The following is an 18,896-nucleotide window of genomic DNA, read 5'->3' on the forward strand; positions in this document are numbered from 1 at the left end:
CGGGATCGTCAGCCAGGGAGCGACCTCGGCAGCCCAGCAGTGGCCTCGCCAACGGGGGAGCAGCGCTGCCAGAGCGTCATGAGTGTTGCTGGGCAGCGGCCTCACCAGCTGCGGAGCAGCCTTGCCAGCCAGGGAGCGGCCTTGCTGGCGAGCAGCGCTGCCGGAGCATCATCATCAGGAAGTGGCCTCATGGGGGAGCGGTGCCACCAGTAGTGCCATCATTGGTCTCGTTCCTAACAGTAGGAGACTGCTCTCCCCTCTCTCTTCATCTGGAAGCCACCCTTGTAGTCCTGCATCACCATGGTGCTCCAGGGTGGCCTACTAACCTGCAGAGAGGAACCAATACCCCTGAAGAGCATCTCTGTGACCTTGTCCATTCGTGAGTTTGTGGCTCGTGTGTCTGCTACCTTAAACTACAAGAATGAGGAGGAAGTTCCTTTGGAGACCTTCTTTGTGTTCCCCATGGATGATGACTCAGCTATCTACAGCTTTGAGGCCAAGTTGGATGGGGAGAAAATTAAAGCAGAATTAAAGGAGAAAACAAAGGCCCACAGCATCTATGATAGTGACATCAGCAACCGCCGCCATGTTTTCCTACTGGAGGAGGACAAGTACTCCAAGGACGTCTTCTGTTACAGTGTGGGGAACCTGGACCCAGGGTCGAATGTAGAAATCACCCTGAAGTATGGGCAGGAGCTCCCCTTGGAAGTAGATAGAGCCCTGCACTACGTGCTCCCAGCTGTCTTGAATCCTTGATACCGTGGCTCTGGATCATTTGAGGACAGTTGCCTTGATATGGTCCTGTCGTTCCTTTGGAGGACCTAACCTCTACACTCAGCATGGTTGCCACCATCAATTCCCAGCATGGTATTGAGAGGATCCAGTCCAACTGTCCCTTCAGTCCTACCAAGTACCTTGGAGAAGATAAGACTTCTGCCCAGGTTTCCTTGGCTGATGGACACAAATTTGATCAAGATGTGGAAATCCTGATTTACCACAGTGAGGTGCATACCCCCACTGTAGCTGTGGAGATGGGGCAACCTGGAGACAACTCAGATGGTTTCATGAAAGATCCGTCTGTGATGGTGTATTTCTGCCAAAATATCCCAGGATCTCAGTCACCTGTCATCTCTGGAGAATTCATCTTCCTCATGGACCACTCAGGAAGTATGCAGTCCCCCATAAGTATACAGGATAACTCTCAGCTATGCATACAGGCAGCCAAGAAACACTGATTTTGCTGCTGAAGTGTTTGCCTATGGACTGTTACTTCAATATCTATGGATTCGGATGTTCCTATGAGGCATTCTTTCTGAACAGTGTGAAATCCACTCAGCAGACCATGGAGGAGGCACTGAGAAGAGTTAAGCTTATGCAGGCTAACCTGGGGAGCCCTGGGGTAGCAGCCGTTGTTAGGTAGCAGGAATCGTGGGGTAGCGAGAATCATCGGGTTAGGGGAATTGTCGGGTAGCGGGACTCGTGGAGTAGCGGCAATTGTCGGGTAGGGGAAATCGTTGGGTAAGGGAAGTAATCGGGGTTGCTGTCCTGGTCATCGTCACCTCTTTGTAAGAGAAGGCCCTGACTGGTTGGTTTGATTTTTGATGCATGGGGCAAAATAAAACTTTGGTCTTCACTTTGTGTCAGTCTTGTTCCTTTGATCATGGACCCTAATACCCTAGAGCCCTTCTTCTTTCTGGAGGGCAGGCAGAAGGCTGTGTTGTGGCTCCAGCGTTCCCAATCTGGACGGCTTGCTGACCGGGAGGGTGAGAACCGATGTCAGATCACAGAAGTGCCGGTTCATGTCAGTGCCAAGCACATGGCCATTCCAATGTGCAGCATCTGAATTGAGATCTCCAACACCTGAGTCAGGGCGAGTGTCAGATGGTCTCTCAAGCTGGAGTTTGTGTCTATGATGGCCAGCGAATAGAGAGGTGGCCTCATGAGGCCATGAAGGTTTTCCCAGGCTGGGGCTTGTGAGCTGCTCTGAACAGCAGTCTTTCCTTCTGCAGGACAGGGGGAGTCTGTTTTGATGGCTCCAGGTTTCCCCCATATGGAAAGACAAGGTAGCAGAGATCACCGCATATATGTCTGGAAAGCCCAGCTCAGCTTATAATTTCAGCCCAGGAACAAGGTCGATTCGATCTGGTCACTCGGGGGCAAGGGCCCAGGGGCTGAGTTTACAGGGAACCTCATGCTGATGGGTCACAATGATTGCTTGTGTCCAGGGAGACCGTAGAATGTGGCGGGGTCTCAGGCGCAATGCAGGATTCTCTTCCCCTGATGGTTGGGCACAGCTCCCAAGAGCCAGGTTGCCTTCTGGGGACAGGAGGTGTTCTGTTTTGTGGCTCAGGGTCCAAACGTTGGATCATATGTAGGAATTCCAGAACCGGCCTCTGGAGGCAGATGCCTGCAAGGCTAACCTAGGGTTCCATTGAGGTCCTAGGGTCATGCCATGTTCCTTCTTCTGACTCAGGGCCATTGATGTGGGTGACTGCCTGGAGGTAGGTGTCTGGCATGTGTCAGACTGCGCATTTCTGTCCAGAGCGGCCAACGAATTTGGGGTGGGCTCAGGAGCCCTGCTGGTGTCTCCCAGTCTAGAAGGTTTGTGCAACTATGATGGCCAGAATATCCTTCAAGATGACATGCAGATTCCTGTGCTGTGGTTCTATATGCCCCATTGGAGGGCCTGTAAGCCAGGGCTTTGTGGACAAAAGTCTGGACACAAACTTGGGTTAGGGTGAGGGGGAAGGTGATGGCAGGCCCAAGCTGCAGACCATGAGGGCAGTGAATCAGGATCTGAAATTAGGGCGATGGGGATACGGGAGCACAGGCTTTTCAGTATGGGTTGTGTGTCTCGGTTGGTAACGGAATGGAGGGGTCTTTTTTGTCCATGGGAGATTCTGCCTCTGTGGGGATTTTGCATGGCTCCCAAGGTTTTGGTGAATTTCTGGATGAAGGGAAGAGAGCTGTTTTCCATCTCAGGGGCCCGCCATAGTAGGGAATCAAGAGTCGGCTTCTGGGTCCAGGCATCTGGAGAACCCGACCATGGGTGAGGATTTGGGCCTAGGGGCATGGCAGGCCCAAAATGTGGGCTCCTGGTCCAGCTATGAGGGGGATTTTTTGAAAGCTTGCTCAGGCTGATGGTCACAATGCCTGTTTGTGGCCAGGGCTACCCTCATAAGTGGTCGTGGTCTCCTGGCTATGGAACTGGCTCCCACTCTGAATGTTTGACCCCCATCCGCACAGCAAGCTTTTACTGCCATGGGGAAGGAGAAGTGCTCTTTTGTGCTTGAGGATCCCCCATTGGCCGGGATTTGAGCTATGGTCTGGGCACAGATGCCTGAACACCCAGGCTGGGTAGAGATGACAGCCTTGGGCCTGTTCCCATCCCATCTGCAGCGCATGGTGCCCACTATCTGGGGGGCTTTTGGGAAGTCAGGTCTCAGGCTCTGTCAGACAGATCATTAGTGCACAGTGCGGCCTGGATATTGGGATTCCGTCTAGGACCGTGAAGGATGATGCTCACTTGGGGATCCTGGGCAGACCCATAGGGCTCTCCTTCTATCCGGAGGGCAGGGAGAAGGCTGCGTTGGGGCTCCAGACTTCCCAATCTCGAGGGTTTCCTGTACAACTGTGACGGGCAGAATTTCATTTGGATGGGCAGGCAGAGTCCTGTTCTGTGCTCCAGAGTTTCCATCCTGGAGGGCCTGTCAGCCAGGGCTTCAGGAACAAAACTCTGCAAACACAAACTTGTGATAGGGTTAGGGTTGAGGTGATGGCATGTCCTATCTGAGGACCATGAGAGCAGTTGCACGGGATCTGAAATTATTCGGGAGGCGGGAGCGCAGGTTTTCTGTCTAGGTTGTGTGTGTCTGTTGGCCACAGAATGGAGCAGTAGCCTCCTGGGGCCATGGGAGATTCTGCCCCTGTGAGGCTTCTGCCTGGCTCCCAAGGGTTTGTTGTCTTTCAGGGGAAAGGGAAGAGTGCTGTTTTCTGTCTCAGGGGTCCGGCCATTGCGGGGATTCCAGAGTTGGCTACTGGGTCGGCACACCTGGAGAACCAGACCAAGGGTGAGGATTTGGGCCTACAGGAATGTCACGCCTGATATGCAGGCTCCTGGTCCAGCTAGCGAGTGGGCTGGTTTGAAAGCGAGCTCAGTCTCTGGGTCACAATGCCTGTTTGTGGCCAAGGCGGCCCTCCTGGTTGGGCTTGGTCTCATGGGTCTCATGATCTTCATGGAGGGATTCTGGGCAGACCCATAGGGCCTTTCTTCTTTCTGGAGGGCAGGCAGAAGCCTGCGTTGGGCTCCCGAATGAAAAATCTGGGGAACTTGTGGCCCAGAAGGGTGAGGATGGAATTCTGAATGAACAAGAGCCGGTTCAGTTCAGTGCCGAGCATATGGCATTTCCTTTGTGCAGCATCTGACTCGAGATCTCCAGCACCTGAGTCAGGGCACATGTCAGATGGTCACTCATGCTGGAGTTTCTGTCTATGATGGCTGACGAATGGAAGGGTGAATCACGAGACCATGGAGTTTTTCCAATGCTGGAGCTTGTGAGCTGCTCCGAACAGCAAGATTTACTTCTTCAGGACAGGGGAAGTCCGTGAGGATGGCACCAGGAAACCCCTTATGGAAAGACATCGCAGCAGTAGGTAGCGCCTGGATACATGGAAATTCCAGTTCCATTTACCCTTCCAGCCCAGGAACAAAACCGTCTCTGTCTGGTGGCTCTGGACCAAACGCCCTAGGGGGCTGAGGTAACAGGGAGCCTCATTCTGATGAGTCATAATGCTGGCTTGTGTACAGGGAGACCTTAGAATGTGGCGCTGGCTCAGGCGCCATGCAGGATTCTCCTCCCCTGTGGTTGGACGCAGCTCCCAGGAGCCAGGTTGCCTTCTGGGGACAGGAGGTATTCTGTTTTGTGGCTCTGGGATCAATGTGGACCAAATATAGTTATTCCAGAGTTTGCCTCTGGAGGCAGATGCTGGCAAACCTAAGCTAGGGTTCCGTTGAGGTACTATGGTATGTCAGGTTCCATCTTCTGACTCAGGGCCATTGACCTGGCTGTCTGCCTGTAGGTAGGTGTCTGACCTGTGTCTGAATGCACATTTTTCCAAGGCGGCCAAGAATTTGTTGTGGGCTCAGGGGCAGTGCAGGTTTCTCCCAATCTGGAGGCTTTGTGCAAATGTGACAGGCAGAGCTTACTTCAGGTGGGCAGGCAGCGTCCTGAGCTGTGGCTCCAGAGACCCCATCCTAGAGGGCCTGTCGCCCAAGACTATGGGGACAAAAGTTTCCAAACACAAACCTCGGGTTAGGTTTAGGGGCGAGGTGATGGCAGGCCTGATCTGCAGACCATGAGGTCAGTGCCTCGGGATCTGATTAGGGGGATGGAGAGGTGGGAATGCACGCTTTCCTGTCTGGGTTGTATGTCTCAGTTGGACATGGAATGGAGGAGTGACCTCATGTGGCCATGGGAGATTCTGCTTCTCTTGGGATTCTGCCCAGCTCCCAAGGGTTTTGTGTCTTTCACGGGGAAAGGAAGAGTGATGTTTTCCGTGTCAGGAATCAGGCCATAGCAGGGATTCTGAGTTGGCTTCTGAGTCCGGACGCCTGGAGCACCCGACTGAGGGTGAGGATTTGGGTAATGGACATGGCAGGCCTGATATGCGGTCTCTTAATCCAGCTAGCAAGGGGGCTTGTTTACATACAGGGTCAGTCTGAGGGTCACAATGCCTGTTTTTGCCCAGGGTGGCCATCCTGTGTGGGCCTGGTCTAAAGGGCCAAGCACCTGACTACCTCTCTGAGGGTTTGACCCCCATCCCCACAGCAAGCTTTTCCTGCTGTGGGGATGGTGTAGTGCTCTGTTGTGCTTGAGGTTTCCTCATTGGCTGTGATTTGAGCTAAGGTCTGAGCACAAATATCTGAATACCCCTGTTGGGTAGATATGAAAGCCTCGGGCCATATCTGGTCGCACCTGCATGATAAGGAGCATGCTACCTGGGGTATGATATGAATTTGGAGCTCTGGCTGTGTCAGACAGAGCATTAGTGCTCAGGGAGGCCTAGCATATTAGTGTGCTGTTGAGGGCCGTGTAGGTTGACCTCACGTGGAGATTCTGTGCAAACCCATAGGTTCTTTCTATCTCGATGGCAGGCAGAAGGCTGCGTTGTGGCTCCAGAATTCCCTATCTGGAGTGCTTGCAGGCCAGAAGTGAGAGGACGGAAGCAAGAATACACAAGCATCGGTTCATTCAGTTCCAAGCGCCTGGCAGTTCCAGTGTTCAGCATCTGACTCGAGATCTGCAGCAGCTGAGTCTCGGTGAGTGTAAGATGGTAGCTCACGCTGGAGTTTTTGTCCATCATGACCGAAGAATGGAGGGGTGGCCTCAGGAGGCCACGGAGGTTTTCCCAGACTGGGGCTTATGAGCTACTCCGAACAGCAACCTTTCCTTCTCCGGGATAGGAGGAGTACGTTCTGATGGCTCCTGGCTCCCCCATATGGAAAGACTTTGTAGCAGAACTTACCACATAGATGCCTGGAGAAGCCCAGCTCAGCTTACCCTTGTAGCCCAGGAACAATGCAGTATCGATCTTGTGGCTCTGGGGCGATGAACCCTGGGGGCTGAGTTGACAGGCAGCCTCATGCTGATGAGTAACCATGCTGGCTTTTGTCCAGGGAGACCTTGGAATGTGGCGGGGGCTCAGGTGTCATGCAGGATTCTCCTCCGCTGAGGGTTGGACCAGCTCCCAAGAGGCAGGTTGCCTTCTGGGCAGAGGAGGTGTTCTGTTTTGTAGCTCAGGGATCAAGCATTGAAACATACGAAGGTATTTCAGAACTTGCCTCTGGGGACAGATGCCTGCAAACCTCACCTAGGTTTCCGTTGAGGTCCTAAGGGCATGTCAGGTTCCATCTTCTGACTCAGGGCCATTGACATGGGTCTCTGCCTGGAGATAGGTGTCTGGCATGTGTCAGAGTGCGCATTTCTATCCAGAGTGGCCAAAAAAATTGGTTGGCTCAGGGCCCTTGCAGGTGTCTCCCAATCTGGAGGGTTTGTATAACTGTGACGAGCACAGTTTCCATCGGGATGGAAGGCAGGGTCTTGCACTTTGGCTCCAGAGGCTGTGTCCTGGAGGGCCTGTCAGCCAGGTCTTTGTACAAAAGTTTGCAAACACAAACTAAGGTTAGGGTGAGGGTCGAGGTAATGGCAGGCCCAATCTGCGGACTGTGAGGGCAGTGCCCCGGGATCTTAAATTAGTTGGACGGGGAGGCAGGAGTGCAGGCTTTTCTGTCTGGGTTGTGTGTCTCGGAAATGAGGGGTGGCTTCATGGGGGCAATGGGATATTCTGCCGCTGTCGTGATTCTGCCCAGCTCCCAAGGGTTTGGTGTCTTTCGGGGGAAAGGGAAGAGTCCTGTTTTTGTCTCAGGGGTCGGGCCATATCAGGGATCCCAGAGTCGGCTTCTGGGTTCGTGCGTCCTGAGAATGAGATGGAGGGTGAGGGTTTGTGCCAAAGGGCATGGCAGACCCGCTAGGCGGGCTCTTGGTCCAGCTGGAGAGGTGGCTTGTTTGAAACCGGGCTCAGGCTGAGGCTCAAAATGCGTGTTTGTGGCCAGGGCCACCCTAATATGTGGGCATGGTCTCATGGGCCATGCAGATGGCTCCCACACTGAGGGTTTGACCCCATCCCCTCAGCAAGCTTTTCCTGCCGTGGGGAAGGAGGATTGTTCTTTCGTGCTTGAGATTCCCCCATAGGCCAGGATTTGACTCATGGTCTCTGTACAGATGCCCGAATACCCAGGTTGGGTAGAGATGACAGTATTTGGCCTTGGCACATTCCACCTGCAGGATATCGGTCCCGCTCACTTGGGGCTGATGGGAGGTCAGGGCTCAGGCTGTGTCAGACAGAGCATTAGTGAACAGGGCAGCCTAGGATATTGGGGTGCTGTCGAGGGCCATGCAGGTGGATCCTCTCGTGGAGATTCTGCACAAAGCCATAGGGCCCTTCTTCTTTCTGGAGGGCATGCAGAAGGCTGTTTTGTCTCTCCAGAGTTCCCAATCTGGAGGGCCTGCTGGCCATGAAGTTGAGGAAGGAAATCTGAACGCACAAGCGCTGGTTCAATTCAGTGATGAGCACATGATAATTCCAATGTTCAGCATCTGACTCGAGATCTCTAGGACCCAAGTCAGGCCGAGTGTCGGATGGTCACTCACACTGGAGTTTGTGTCCATGTTGGCTGACAAATGGAGGGGAGACCTCAAGATTCCAGGGAGGTTTTCCCAGGCTGGGATTTGTGAACTGCTCCGAACAGCAAGCTTTCCTTCTATGAGACAGGGGGAGTCCGTTTTGATGGATTCAGGATCCCCCATATGGAAACACTTGGTAGCAGAGCTCACCACATGGATGCCTGGAAATCCCAGCTCAGCTTACACTTGCAGTCCAGGAACAAGGCAGTTTCGATTTGGTGGCTCTGGGGGAAATTGCCCAGGGGGCTGTGTTGACAGGGAGCCTCAAGCTGATGGATCACAATGCTACCTTTTTCCCATGAGACCTTAATATATGGTGGAACTCCAGCATCATGCAGAATTCTCCATTCCTGAGTGTTTAAACACAGCACCTTAGAGCCAGGTTGCCTTCTGGGGACAGGAGATGTGTTGTTTTTTGCATAAGGGACCTAGCGTTGGAACATAAGTAGATATTCCAGAACTTTCTTCTGGGGACATTTGCCTGAAAACCTAAACTAAGATTCCATTGAGATCCTAGGGGCATGTCTCTTTCCATCTTCTGACTCAAGGCCATTGACCTGGATGTCTGCCTGGATGTAGGTACCTGGCATGTGTCAGAATGTGCATTTCTGTCTAGAGCGGCCAATGAAATTGGGTGGGCTCAGGGTCCTTGCAGGTGTCTCCAATCTGGAGGGTTTGTGCAACTGTGATGGGCAAGTTTCCTTCGAGAGGGCAGGCAGAGTCCTGCGCTGTGGTTTCAAAGGCCGTGATGGGCAAGGTGATGTCAGGCCTGAGCTGCAGACAGTGAGGGCAGTGCCGCAGTATCTGAAATGAGGGCAACAGGGAGGTGGGAGTGCAGACTTTGCTGTCTGGGTTGTGTGTCTCGGTTGTCCACGGAATGCAGGGGTGTCCTCATGGGTCCATGGGAGATTCGGCAGCTGGGGGGATTTTGCACAGCTCCCAAGGCTTTGGTGTCTTTCTGAAGGGAAAGAGAAGAAGGGAAGAAGGGAAGAGAGCTGTTATCCGTCTCAGGGGTCCCGCCATAACACTGATTCCAGAGTCGGCTTTGGGTTCTGGGTGCCTGGAGAAACTGAACGAGGGTGAGGATTTGGGCCTAGGGGCATGGCAGGCCCGATATGCAGGCTCCTAGTTCAGCTAGCGAGGGGGCTTGTTTGAAAGCAGGCTCAGGCTGATGGTCACAATGCTTGTTTGTGCCCAGAGCGTACCTCGTGGTTGTGCATGGTCTCATGGGCCATGCTGCTGCCTCCCACTCTGAGGGTTAGACCCCCATCACCACAGCAAGCTTTTCTGACCGTGGGGAAGGAGTGCTCTTTTGTGCTTGAGGATCTCCCATAGACTGGGATTTGAGCTATTATCAGGGCAGAGATGCATGAACACTCAGGTTGGGTAGAGATGACAGCCTTGGGCCATGGCTGGTCCCACCTGCAGCAGATGGCTCCCGATATCTGGGGGGCTGACTGGAAGTTGGCCCTTAGGCTGGGTCAGACAGAGCATTAGTGCACAGTGCAGCCGGGTTATTGGTGTTCTGTCTACGGCAGTGCAGATTGATCCTACATGGGGATTCTGGGCAGACCCATAGGGCCCTTCTTTCTGGAGGGCAGGCAGAAGCCTGCATTGTGGCTCCAGAATTCCCAATCTGGCAGGCTTGTGGGCCAGTTGGGTGAGGACTGAATTCTGAACACATGATCGCTGGTTCAGTTCAGTGTCAGATGTTTGCTCACGCTTGTGTTTGTGTTCATGATGGCTGATGAATGGAGGGTGGCCTCAAGAGGCCATGGAGGTTTTCCCGGGCTGGGGCTTGGAACAGTTCCAAGTAGAAAGCTTTCCTCCTGCAGGACAGGAGGAGTCCATTTTGATGGCTCCAGTGTCCCCCAGATGGAAAAACTTGTTGGCAGAGCTCACTGCATGGATGTCTGGAAAGCCGAGCACAGCTTACACTTGCAGCCCAGGAACAAGGCAGTTTCGATCTGGAGGCTCTGGGGTGAAGTACCCAGGATGCTGAGTTTACAGGGACCCTCATGCTGATGGGTCACAAAGCTGGCTTGTGTCCAGGGAGAACTTAGAATGTCATGGGTCTTCATTCGTCATGCAGGATTCTCCTCCCCTGAGGTTGCATCCAGCTTCCAAGATCCAGGTTGCCTTCTGGCAACAGGGGGTGTTCTATTTTGTGTCTCAGGGATCAAGTGCTTGACCATATATATGTATTCCAGAACTTGCCTCTGTTGAGATGCCTATAAACTAAGCTAGGTTTCCATTGAAGTCCTAGGGTCATATCAGGTTACATCTTATGAATCAGAGCCATTGACCTGGATGTCTGCCTAGATTTAGGTGTCTTGCATGTGTCAGACTGCACGTTTTCCTCCAGAGCATCCAACAAATTTGGTGTGGGCTCAGGGGCCTTGTAATTGTCTCCCAATATGGAGAATTTGTTCAACTGTATTGGGCAGAGTTTCCTTCGGGAGGGCAGACAGAGTCCTGTGCTGTGGCTCCGGAGTCCGTATCCTGAAGGGCATGTCGGCCAGGGCTTTGGGGACAAAAGACTGCAAACTCAAACTCGGGTTAGGTTTAGGGGCAAGGTGATGGCAGGCCCGATCTGTAGACCAAAAGTCAGTGCCTCAAGATCTGGAATTAATGTAACGGATAAGTGGAATGCAGGCTTTTCTAACTGGGTTGTGTGACTCGGTTGGACACAGAATGGAGTGGTAGCCTCATGTAGCCATGGGAGATTCTGTCTCTCTTGGGAAATTAGGGGTGGCTTCATGGAGATTTGTGTGGAGTTTGTGTGCATGATGCTAGATCAATTGAAGTGTGACCTCATGAGTCCATGGAGGTTTTCCCAGGCTGTGGCTTGTGAGCTGCTCCGAACAGCAAGCTTTTCTTCTTCAGGACAGTTGGAGTCCAATTTGATGGCTCCATATTCCCCCATATGGAAAGACATGGTAGCAGAGCTCACCCCATAAATGTCTGGAAAGCCCAGCTCAGCTTATCCTCTCAGCCCAGGAACAAGCCAGGTTCGATCTGATGGCTCTTGGGCAAGTACCCAAGGGGCAGAGTTGACAGGAAGCCTCATGCTGATGGGTCACCATGCTGGCTTGTGTGCAGGGAGACATTAGAATGTGGCAGGAGCTCAGGTGGCATGCAGGATTCTCCTTCACTCATGGTTGGACTCATCTACTAAGAGCCAGGTTGCCTTCTGGGGACAGGAGGTGTTCTGTTTTTTGGATCAGAGACATAGCATTGCGACATACGTAGTACTAATGTAGGGGCCTGGTTAGCCAAGGAATTTACTTGTAAACCCCGGTTATTGGGGCGTGCCTGGCCAGATTGCCTTATCCAATCAGTGGGGCGTGCATATATTAAATGGGGTGAGTTGAAATCTCATTGGCCTCCTGTGTGTGGGCCGGGCTCAACCACCTCTATAAAGGTTAGTCTGTGAGGCTGGCAGGGGGTGGGATAAGTAGGAGGAGTTAGAATAGCCGTTAGAGAATAGAAGTTAGAATAGCCATTAGAGAATTAGGAAGAGTTAGAATAGCCTTTAGAGAAGTAGGAGGAGTTAGAATAGCTGTTAGAATAGTAGAAGGAGTTAGAGTAGCCATTAGTGTAGCCATTGGGAGTTGTTAGAGTAGTCGTAGGAGTGATAGCATCAGGGTCATAGGGAGCGTCGGAGTTTCAGGATCATCAGGAGCATTAGGAGCGGCATTGCTGGTAGCGGCCCCGCCTCGAACGGCCTCGCCTCCCCGAGCAGCAATGCCGCCCGCGACCGGCCTTGCCGTGGCCTTGCCGCGACTTGCCTCACTGCCCAGTGCTGTGGTCTTGCCAGAGCAGCATCATTCCAGAGAGCGGCCTCGTCAGTTTGCGGCCTCATCAGAAAGCGGCCTGGTCTGGAGCAGCCTCTACATCACCAATTGTGGCATTCGTCCAGCATGTGGCCTTGTCCAGAGCGGCCTCGTCTGGGAAGCAGCCTTGTCGGAGTGGCGTCATGGGGAGCAGAGTCTGTGTCATCAGTGTTGTCGTTCTCGTCGTCCTCGCCTCTTTGTCATCGGGAATGGTGTCTTCATCGTTGTCGCCACTACGTAAGAAATGGACCCAACTGGTTGGTTTGATTTTTGGTGCTTGGTGTGAAATAAAACTTTGCTTGATTTTCGCTTTGTGTCAGTCTCCTTCCTTTGATCAGGGACCCTAACACTGGGGACAAGCCCAGGATCAATCAATGAGAACTGGGCCAGCATTGGAATTTATGGGAAAAGCCTCTGGAGGTGTTGTGATCTTGTGCGTCTGTCTGGTTGGAGCTCCAGGGTATGGACCACCGGGGAGAAGCTGGACGCAGCTAAGCTCCCCAGGGCTGGAGTGGAAGCGGGGATTCCCCATTCCTCTGTTGGTAGATCAACATGGGGTTTGAGTCCCCCTTGGCATTCTAGGGGGTTCAAGTCCCCCAGATGATCAGGGAGTTCGAGTCCCCCTAGATGGTCACCAGGGGATTCGAGTTCCCGTATGCAGTCACCAGGGGGCCTGAGTCCCCCTAGGCAGTGAGGGTGTTCGCGTCCCCCTAAGCAGTCATTGGGGGTTCGAGTTCCCTTAGGCTGTCAGGGAGTTTGAGTTCCCCTAGAAAATCCCCACCGGTGGCAGGACCGCTGGACCTGCAGTGTCTTTGTCTTGTCTTTTTGTTGTCTGCTGTTTTGTTTGTTGTGTTTGGGGGAATGGGACAGGAAGAGAGTAAGGGGACTCTGACTTTGATCTCTCTGTACCTCATAATAGATGGGGGGCTTCTTCCTCACTCATTTCATGGGTTAAGGGCTATAACCGAAGCCAACTGGGTTTAGTCTAACATGGGACAGAGACTTTAAGGAATATTCCCAAACAGCTGCCGAAACTCCATTTGTTTGGGAGAATTCCTTGCCTCTCTGGCCCGACATGGACTGCCTAGCCACTCCCCCTGGCTGGCGCGAAAGCGTGGCATCTGAAGTGGAATGGGCCCAGGTGGAACATGAAATCTGTTAGCAAAGTGATGACTGAACTGATGGTTAATTGTCTGTCTCAGGGTTTTAATGCGTAATTGTTAAAGTAGCTTTCAGAGTCTTTGGTAACCTGAAGCTTTGAAGTTTTGCTTGGATGACAAATGGGAGGATGTGCTCCAGAGCTGGTTTCTGGAACTAGGTTTGTGCTTCATCTCCCTGTCACCTCAGCCCCCCGGGGCCTTTGCCCCAGAGTCACCATATCCAAATGGCCTTGTTCCTGGGCTAGAAGAGTATGTGGAGCTGGGCTTTCCAAGCGTCCATTCAGTGACTTCTGATAAGACTTCTTTCTGTACGGGGGACCCTGATGCGATTCAAATGGACTTCCCCTGTAGGGCAGAAGGAAATCTTGCTGTTCAGAGAAGCTTCCAAGACTAAGCCTTGAAAGACCTCCATGGCCTCATGAGGCCACCCCTCCATTCATTGGCCATCATGGACACAAACTCCAGTGTGAGCGACCATCTGTCACTTGGCCTGACTCCAGTGCTGGAGATCTCGAGTCAGACGCTACACATTGGAAATGGCAGGGGCTTGGCACTGAAGAGAATGGTGTGTTCAGAATTCCGTCCTTACCCACCTGGGCCACAAGCCCTCCAGATTGTTCATTCGGGAGCCCCAATGCTGGCTTCTGCCTGCCCTCCTGAAAGAAGAAGTGACCTTGGGTTCAGCCCTGAATCCCCAATTGAGGATCAACCTGCACGGAACTCGATGGCACCCCAGTATCCTAGGCCACCCTGTACACTAATGCTCTGTCTGACACAGCCTGAGTAACGAACTACCATCATCTCTCCAGGTAGCGGGCCCCATATCCTGCATGTGGGACGTGCCAAGGGCAGAGACTCTCATCACTACCCAACCTGGGTATTCAGGCTTCTGTGCCTAGACCATAGCTCAAATCACAGCCAATGGGGGAACCTCAAGCGTAAAGAGCACTCCTCCTTCCCTATGACGGGAAAAGTTTGCTGTGGGGATGGGGGTCTAACCATCAGAGTTGGAGCCAGCTGCATGGCCCATGAGACCCTGCCCACCCAGGAGGTCTTCCCTGGCCACAAACAGTCATTGTGATCCTCAGCCTGAGCCCGGTTTCAAACCAGCCCCCTTGCTAGCTGGACCAGGTGCCCTCATAAAAGGCATAACATGCCCCTAGGCCCAAATCCTCACCCTCGGTCGGGTTCTCCAAGCACACGTCAAAGACGCCAACTCTGGAATCCCTGCTATGGCGGGGCCACAGAGAAGGAAAACAGCGTTAGGGTCCATGATCCAAGGAACGAGACTGACACAAAGTGAAAATCAAGAAAAGCTTTATTTCACGCCAAGCATCAGAAACCAAACAGACCGGTCAGGGCCATCTCTTACGTAGAGGAGACGATGATGAGGATGACGCTCCCGATGACAAAGAGGCGAGGATGATGAGTACGAATATCCTGATGACACAGTCTCTGCTTCCCATGAGGCCACTCCGACAAGGCAACTCCCCGGAGGAGGCCGCTCCCCAGATGAGGCCCTACACCAGACAAGGCCACTCCCAACAAAGAAGAGGCCGCTCCGGACAAGGCTGCTCCCGATGATGAAGAGGCTGCTCTGGAGGAGGTCGCTCGATGACAAGCCCACATGCCAATGAGGCCGCTCCCTGGAATGACCCCACTCTGGCGAGGCCACTCCAGCCAGGCCACTCCAGTGAGGTGGCAGCCCGCGGTGGCAAGGCTGCTGCTGGGAGGGACGGTGCTGCTCCTGACGAGCCCAATGCTATGACTCCTATGACTACCCTAATGGCTCCCAATGGCCACTCTAACAGCTATTGTGTTATTCTAACGGCTGTTCTAACTCCTCCCACTTCTCTAATGACTATTCTAACTCCTCCTACTTCTCTAATGGCTATTCAAACTCCTACTTCTCTAACAGCTATCTAACTCCTCCTACATCTCTAACGGATATTCTAACTCCTCCTACTTCTCAAATGGCTATTCTAAATCCTCCTAGTTCTCCCCCCTCCCAGCCTCACAGACTAAAATTTAGAGAGGTGGTTGAGTTGGGCTCACATGCAGGTGGCCAATTAGATTTCAACTCATCACAGTTAATATATGCGCACCCCAATGATTGGATATGGCTATCTGGCCTGGCCTGCCCCTATGTCCAGGGTTGACAGTTTCTTTGGCTAATCAGGCCCCTACAGTCCCCCCTTCTCTTTGGAAATTAGTCAAATCCTTGACTTTTCAGCCAGTTCTATGTTCTCCTGTTGTAAGGGGGTTTATTAACATGTAAGACTAACATTTTTAGCGCTCCAATTTTCGTTAGTACAAATGACATTAGGGTGTTTATAACACAGGGGCCAAAACATAACCGTAATGCACAGTCAGCTGATGAGTTAGCCATTCAATGCTTTGTATAACCATTTCCATTTATTTCCTAATTCCGTTCATTTAATTTCCCACCTATACTTTACATAAACAGGTAACAATAGGAGCAAAAATAAACTCAAAGTTTTTTAGTCTGAGCTTTAGTCCATGGTCACCAGGGTCCATTGGCTGCAGCTTCCATCTCTGGGGGGCATCTTCATCCTTGGCTCATTTGACATGACCCACGTGAATCCAGGCCCTGATGATTTCTAATTTTACTGCCATGGGGTGGTCAGGACAACAGTAAATTGTCCCTTCCAGAGAGGCTCCAAGTTTCCCCCTTGATAGAGACATATGCAAACAAGTCCCCAGGTTGGTAAGGATGGGGTTCCACCTCCGTCTCCATCCCAGTGTGGGCCGTCCAGATCCCTGAGTGGGCTTTTTTAAAGACAGACTGTAATGCCTGCAGTGGCTGGAGTACAGATTCATCAGTCATTTCTGCTAGGGCAACCTCTTGTAGTAGAGACAGAGAGGGGAGTCACCCAAACATTATTTCAAATGGGATCACCTTGCTTAAATAGGGTGTACACTGTGCCCTGAGGAGGGCAAAAGGAAGGAGATCCACCCATCCACCGCCAGTCTCCAGAATTAGTTTTGTCAAGGTCTCTTCAAGAGTCCAGTTCATTCTCTCTACTTGCCCAGAACTCTGGGGCCGGTAGGCACAATGTAGTTTCCAATAAGTGCCCACGGTCTTGGCCAATGCCTGTGAGACTGAATTCACAAATGCAGGGCCATTGTCTGACCCGATTGCGAGAGGCAGCCCAAACCTAGGAATTGTTTCTTCTAGTAGCTTTTTGGCTACCACATCTGCCGTCTCATGTTTGGCAGGAAAAGCCTCTACTCAGCCTGAAAATGTATCTACAAAAACTGACATGTACTTGTGCCCATATTTTCCAGGTTTCATTTCTGTAAAATATATTTCTTACCTTACCAATTTTAGTTCTTCCTACATTAACTACCTGGCACATCTATTAACTACATACTGAACCACACGCCCTAAGTTAGAAACCTGGAACTGCTAGCCTATAAGCTCCTTGAGTTTGCATGTCCCCAAATGAGTACCCTGATGTATCTGGTCTACTAACTTTTTGCCTAGTCTTCGAGGAAGAATGATTTTTCCTGCTTTAGTCTTAGCCCCTCCCCTTCATAGTCCAATCTAACCTATTTCTGTAAATACTTTAAATCTTCTTCTGAATAATTCAGTTTTTCTGGTAGACCTAGAGTCAGGAGTGTAACTCTTTATTGTACTGTTTCTTGGGCTGCTTGCTTTGTGGCTTGATTTGCTAATTGCTTTCCTTTTGAAATCAGATCAGTCCTCTTTTCTTGTCCTAGGTAATGCATAACAGCCACAACTTTTGTGTCACAAATAGCCTGGAGGAGAGCCAATATTTCTCCTCTGTTTTTAATTCCTTTTCCTTCTGCTGTTAATAGGCCCCTTTCTTTATAAATAGCCCCATGTATATGGAGAGTAACAAAGGCATACCTGTTGTCCATATAGATGTTGGCTGTTTTACCTTTGGCCATCTGCTGTGCCTTAGTGCCTGCAATCAGTTCCACTTTTTGTGCCAAAGTTTCATGTGGCAGGGCTGCTGTAAAGAATTTCTGGATAAACCCCCGCAACCCCCGCATACCTCTTTCCATTGACCACGTAGCTATTCCCATTTGTGAACAGAGTCGTCTCGGCATCCGGGAGGGGAATGTCTCTGAGATTCGATATTATTCCTGCAACTTGGGTTAGGACATCCCCGCAGTTGTGTGGATGGTCAGCCAGTTCCTCTGGCAGCAACGTGGCTGGATTTAGCAATTCCAGGGGTCGTAAGGTCACTCTTGGTACATTGAGGAGGAGGGCCTGATACCCCGTCTCTCAGGTGTTTGTCATGCATCGGTCTGGTCTAGTCGGAGAAGGCCCTTGATAGCGTGGGTGGTGGTCAAGATGAGATTTTGCCCCAAATTCAATTTACTTGCATCCTTGACCAAGAGGGCCATGGCAGCAATTATGCAGAGGCAAGAGGGAAACCCCGCCACTACTGGATCTAGTTTCTTGCTAAGATAGGCTACTGGCCTTTGCCAAGGCCCCAGATTCTGAGTCAAAACTCCTTTGGCCATGCCTGCATTTTCATCCACATTCAAGTGAAAGGGCTTGGTAACATCTGGGATGGCCAATGCACTCAGTACAGCTGTTTGTAATTCCAGAAATGCTCCTTCTGCCTCAGCTGTCCACTCTATCATAGTGAGCTCCCCCTTTTGCCATTTCAAAGGGAGGTTGGGCAATCTCTGCAAACTGCAGTATCCACAGCACAGAGAAGTCCATCATCCAAGAAACTCTCTGACTTGTCACGACGTGGTTGGGTGGGGGTATCAGGTGATCACCTCTTTCCTGGACTCAGTGAATTCATTTCCTCGTGGAGATCAAAGCTTAGCTTAGATATGTGGCGGGGCGTCTGGGTAGCTCAGTGGATTAAGCCGCTGCCTTCGGCTTGGGTCATGATCTCAGGGTCCTGGGATCGAGCCCCGCACCTGGCTCTCTGCTCAGCAGGGAGCCTGCTTCCCCCTCTGTCTCTGCCTGCCTCTCTGTCTACTTGTGATCTCTCTCTCTGTGTCAGATAAATAAATAAAATCTTAAAAAAAAAAAGCTTAGATATGTGGCATGGCTCTGACAGTGCTGTGCTTTCTTTGCTGACCCCCGATACCCTTTTTCTTGCAGAGTCTGTAAGAGAGTACTTGTCCCCCTCAAACATGACTCATCATCCTTAGCGGATACTAGCAAGTCATCAACATACTGTAGCAGAGTGACTACTGGGTTGGAGGTTCTGTACTCATGCAAATCCTCGTGTAGTGCCCCATTAAAAATTATGGAATCCTGACTGAGGGTTGGACCACTCAAAAGCAAAAAGTGGTTGAGATTCACATGCTAAAGATATGCAGAAAAATGCATCCTAGAGATCTGAGATGGTATACACAGTTCTTTTGGGGCCCAGGAGGGAGAAGAGAGTATACAGGTTAGTTACCTTTGGGTGGATATCTTCTACCCGTTTATTAACTTCCCACAATTCCTGAATGTGTCAGTACTCTACAGTCTCAGCCTTTTTGATGGGCATCAAAGTTGTGTTCCATGGAGATTTGCAAGGAACTAGGATCGCTTCTCCTCGGAGGTGGTTAATGTGCTTTTTGATCCCTTCCATTGCTTCCCGGCGAAGGGGTGCTGCCAAAAATGAACAGCCATAGCCATCACCTTTAATTGTACC

General features: G+C 51.6%; 1 pseudogene; it reads left to right on the forward strand.

Moving 5' to 3' along the window:
- The first annotated feature begins 275 nt into the window (after window positions 1–275).
- LOC123935803 overlaps window positions 276–18,896 on the forward strand; it is a 28,450-nt pseudogene continuing 9,829 nt past the window's right edge.

Source organism: Meles meles, chromosome Y (assembly GCF_922984935.1).
Source record: "Meles meles chromosome Y, mMelMel3.1 paternal haplotype, whole genome shotgun sequence".
Lineage (NCBI taxonomy): Eukaryota > Metazoa > Chordata > Mammalia > Carnivora > Mustelidae > Meles > Meles meles.